At 51.5% G+C, this 5,248-nt stretch overlaps 1 non-coding gene across 1 annotated transcript; it reads right to left on the bottom strand.

The window, feature by feature from the left end:
- Nucleotides 1–164: 164 nt before the first annotated feature.
- Nucleotides 165–2,040, bottom strand: LOC123500572. Its single transcript, XR_006673382.1, has one exon. It is a non-coding gene; the product is annotated as a small subunit ribosomal RNA (ribosomal RNA).
- Between the last annotated feature and the right edge of the window lie 3,208 nt (nucleotides 2,041–5,248).

Genomic DNA, 5,248 nt, shown 5'->3' with positions numbered 1-5,248 from the left:
CCTGTTGACAGGCAAGGAGGCCCCTACTACTTGTTGTACTCCTGCGGACGGTGGCACACGGCCATTCTCCCGCAGGAGCTGCTGACTGATTGATTAGGCCAGACCCCGCCACCCTGGTGCGAGCTTTTTAACTTTTAGTTGCGTTCCTTTCAGAAACGTCACGATAATGATCCTTCCGCAGGTTCACCTACGGAAACCTTGTTACGACTTTTACTTCCTCTAAATGATCAAGTTTGGACATCTTTCCGTCAGCTCGAGGCGCCGAGAGCCCGGCGGCAGTAATACCGCGCGGGCCTGGCATCCAAGAGCGCCAGTCCGAAGGCCTCACTAAATCATTCAATCGGTAGTAGCGACGGGCGGTGTGTACAAAGGGCAGGGACGTAATCAACGCAAGCTCATGACTTGCGCTTACTGGGAATTCCTCGTTCATGGGAGACAATTGCAAACCCCAATCCCTATCATGAAAGGATTTCAACGGGTTACCCGCTCCTCTCGGAGGGGGAGGACACGTTGATCCCTTCAGTGTAGCGCGCGTGCGGCCCAGAACATCTAAGGGCATCACAGACCTGTTATTGCTCAATCTCGTGCGGCTAGAATTGCCGCTTATCCCTCTAAGAAGAAGCTGCGAACTGGACACCAATTGCTGGAGATCCGTCGACTAGTTAGTAGGCCAGAGTCTCGTTCGTTATCGGAATTAACCAGACAAATCGCTCCACCAACTAAGAACGGCCATGCACCACCACCCACCGAATCGAGAAAGAGCTCTCAATCTGTCAATCCTTCCGGTGTCTGGGCCTGGTGAGGTTCCCCGTGTTGAGTCAAATTAAGCCGCAGGCTCCACTCCTGGTGGTGCCCTTCCGTCAATTCCTTTAAGTTTCAGCTTTGCAACCATACTTCCCCCGGAACCCAAAGACTTTGGTTTCCCGGAAGCTGCCCGCCGGGTCATGGGAATAACGCCGGCGGATCGCTGGTCAGCATCGTTTATGGTTAGAACTAGGGCGGTATCTGATCGCCTTCGAACCTCTAACTTTCGTTCTTGATTAATGAAAACATCCTTGGCAAATGCTTTCGCAGTAGTTCGTCTTGCGACGGTCCAAGAATTTCACCTCTAGCGTCGCAATACGAATGCCCCGCCTGTTCCTATTAGTCATTACCTCGGGTTCAGAAAACCAACAAAATAGAACCGAGGTCCTATTCCATTATTCCATGCATAGGCATTCAGGCCGTCAATGTAGCCTGCTTTGAGCACTCTAATTTTTTCAAAGTAAACTCTGCCGGCCACGCGGGACACTCGATGAAGAGCACCCCGTGCGAGCCAGCGGGCGGTTAAAAACTGTTCGGAGCGTGACAGTGTGCACCGGGCGGTGAACCGTCAGTCCAGAACTGAAATCCAACTACGAGCTTTTTAACCGCAACAACTTTAATATACGCTATTGGAGCTGGAATTACCGCGGCTGCTGGCACCAGACTTGCCCTCCAATAGATCCTCGTTAAAGGATTTAAAGTGTACTCATTCCGATTGCGAGGCCTCGGATGAGTCTCGCATCGTTATTTTTCGTCACTACCTCCCCGTGCCGGGAGTGGGTAATTTGCGTGCCTGCTGCCTTCCTTAGATGTGGTAGCCGTTTCTCAGGCTCCCTCTCCGGAATCGAACCCTGATTCCCCGTTACCTGTTATAGCCATTGTAGGCGTATAACCTACAATCGAAAGCTGATAAGGCAGACACTTGAAAGAGGCGGCGCCGGTGCGGAGACCGTGCGCTCAGCTCAAAGTTATTCAGATTCAACACAATGGGGTGACGGACCGAGGCCCGACCGGTTTTGAACTAATAAAAGCGCTCTTCCCTTGCGGTCAGAGACGTGGTGCATGTATTAGCTCTAGAATTACCACAGTTATCCAAGTAAGTGTGGGTACAGATCCAATGAATCATAGCTGATTTAATGAGCCATTCGCGGTTTCGCCTTAACTCGGCTTGTACTTAGACATGCATGGCTTAATCTTTGAGACAAGCATATGACTACTGGCAGGATCAACCAGGTAGCAAAATGTGATGATGAAGGCACTCGTAGTGTAGAGTCGCACATCAAACATCAAACCCCTCCTCCTTCTCAATACTCCAGAGCAGCTCTACTGCTGCCCTCCATACACGTCAAGGCGTGTATGCTTGATTGACACTTGCCCTCTTTATTTCTCTCTCTCTCTCTCTGTCACACCTTGCTTGTTTCTTTCTCTCTCTCTCGAGTTTTACTCTCTCGCATCATGGGGTGAAGGAAGTCTCACTAACACCCTCAGCTTAATAAGTAGTAAACTCTTGTAATAATAGTAGGGAAGGTAAACGCCCGACACTGTGTCGCGACGCTCCCTTTGCATCATAACAGCAGCACCTGGGTGGGGTTGCCAAGCCCACCCACAATAGGCTCCACCACCACCCTAATGAGGAATTGACGGAAGGTGCTTAATCTGACACCTCTCTTTCTCTCTCTCTCTCTCTCTCCTCTCCCGAGTTTTACTCTCTCGCATCATGGGGTGAAGTCTCACTAACACCCTCAGCTTAATAATAAGTAGTAAACTCTTGTAATAATAGTAGGGAAGGTAAACGCCCGACGCTGTGTCGCGACGCTGCTGGGTGGGGTTGCCAAGCCCACACACACACACACACACAATAGGCTCTACCAGAGCAGTGGTGCCCTTCCGTGAATTCCTCGTTAGGGTTTTAGATGGAGTGGAGTGCGTGTCATCGTGTGCGCGCTCGGTCGGACGGACGTCTTGTGTTTATAAGATGAGGGACAGCCCGTCCTAGCCCGCACGCACACACACACACACACCCCCATAAACAATCCGTCAATCCAACTCAATCAGCTCGCCAAGCAACGAGACAACCGACGACCCACAACCACCACCACCACCACCATTATTACCTTTACCCCCTCGACCCCAGCACTATTATATGTAGTGTGCTCACATGCTCGTCAGGAATTACCGAGGCTTATAATAATATCTCTTCTTGTTCGCGGATTTATATGGTGTTGCATTGAGCATCGCACTACCACTTAGAAGACTGTGTGCTGGCACTTTCTCCGTGGGTGAAGGCCCCCCCAATAGGCCCCACCAAGTCGAAGTCCCAAGGCAAGGTAATAAGGAGTAGCAGCAGCAGCCGCAGGCAGGCAGTCGTCGTCGTTCGCCACTGACATGCCGAATTCCATCCACACTGACCACATTATTGAGTCAAGTGTAGCTTCCACCAACCACTGGCTTAAAGGCTATGGAACGCTCACGACAATAGTTGAAGCAACGGCGCCTCTCAAACGCTTCACATAAGGACGACCCCAATCTGTGTGATCCAGTCCCTTCTGAGTTGCTCACCCTCACTTATTTGTTTGGGCAGGACTGATTCTTATTGAGCAACCGAGTTGCTATCGGGCCAGTTCCTTCGCTATTGCTCTGACCATCAGCAGGAGACCCAACATCTCCCTAGGCGGAACACCCTTTCGCGGATCGCGCGCCCCGTATCTCAGATTTTGAGGAGGCGGACCCCTACCCGGTTGTTGTCGAAGCCAACTTTAGAGTCGTGAGAAACATCCACATAACCTCGCCACACAGCAGAGGCAGGTAAGTAAGTAAGCCACACCACGGCTTCATATGCAGAGGCAGAGGTTGTACCACCGGCAGTAGTAGTAGTAGTAGTAGTATACATACATACACATGCCTGTATACATACACACGCACTGCTTGCTATATAATAAAAAGTATTCACCACTCTTTCAGTAACGTGTCATCCAAACAGCATTACAGAGTGGGAGGGGTTTGGGGATTAGTCGCTACGCGTCTAAGACGAATGAACGTCTCTTAACGACGCCGCGCCCCTTTCTCGTATATCATTTTGGGGTTTAGTTCCGTCTCTCTAGACAAGAACGAAGCGGACTGTTACCTCTCCCGCCGCCGGCCCCACCGCTGCAATTACTTTATACTAGTAGCTACACAGGCGAACAAACGCAACAAGAATAGCTTAGTAGTAACAGCAGCAGTGGACGACGATCCAGCACCCAAGGAAACAGGCGTCATCGTCCGCTGGTAGTGTAGTGTGTGACAAGTTCCAACCGACCATCGCATAGGAAGAATCGATTCAAGAACTAGACTCTCAAGCGCACGGAGAGCGGTGTAACCTCATCAAAAAAGAGAGGGGGCGCTGACTTGAAGGCAAATCGCTTAAGCAAACACCACACACAGTGTCGCCTCCACGATGAGCCGCAGCTAATGCCGTGAAGCTTCTCATCCTAGGGAGAGGAGATGGGTGGGCCACGCGCGTAGAGACCAATGACATGGACAGTCAAAGTGAATTGTTAGCGATGCACGTCCGCCGTTCATTCTACCGGTCTGTACATGATAAACCTACGCCCATGATTTACAAGTCACAACCTTGGCGAGAAGTGTGCAGGGATAAGAGGCCAAACGAAACGTCGTGCGTCTCAGCAGCCGTCGAATGTGCTCACCTGCCAGCGGTTGTGGGCTAGACATGGATCGGGCCTGGGTCGGGAGAAGGAGCCGTCAGACCCCTTCTCCTTACTATATTTTCAAACTCGAACTCGGTGAAATTCACATTTTGGACCCAATGCTACATCTACGGAATTGATTTTTCTCCCGCAGGAAAACCTGCGGGACAATCTCGACGCCGTAGCCGACCACCCGCTCTACTTCCAAATTTTTTTTTTTGCTCCGATTGCAACCAAACTCCTACAGCGTGCTTGCAGTGGCAAAAAACCCCGGCAGCCAAAATTTGGACCCATTTCGCCCAAAAACCAAACTTTGAGGAAGATGTGAAAGTGACGCGGGTTTGGGTGCGGGAGGCCAGTCCGATCCCGTAGCTGAGGCGCGAGCCAGCTACGGGATCGGCCGGCCCGCGCTCCAAGCCCCGGGAGCGAAATCCAAAACCGTAGCTGGGTGGCGCGCGGCCGTACACTCCCGCGCTCCCAGCCCCGGGAAATCTCAACCACCCCTCTCCCCGTAGCTATTGCGATGACACTCTGACACGATCCGTTCCGTGTCAGAGGAAGGTCGCATGCCAAATTTGGAGGCGAATTTCTCAAAAATAAAAAGGTTTTTTGGTCAAATTTTATTTAACGCACAAGTGACTGTGAACATTCTCAACGGCGCTCAAACTCTGTCCAGGTGACGAGTAGACGCTCTACGACACGCCTGTGCCGGTGCCGGAACCCGGGACGCACCGTGAACGAGACAATATTTAGTCCAA

This window comes from Portunus trituberculatus, unplaced genomic scaffold (assembly GCF_017591435.1).
Source record: "Portunus trituberculatus isolate SZX2019 unplaced genomic scaffold, ASM1759143v1 PGA_scaffold_412__1_contigs__length_14186, whole genome shotgun sequence".
Classification (NCBI taxonomy): Eukaryota; Metazoa; Arthropoda; class Malacostraca; order Decapoda; family Portunidae; genus Portunus; species Portunus trituberculatus.
Note: the sequence above shows the minus strand (reverse complement) of the source record. Positions and strands in the feature narration are given on the sequence as shown.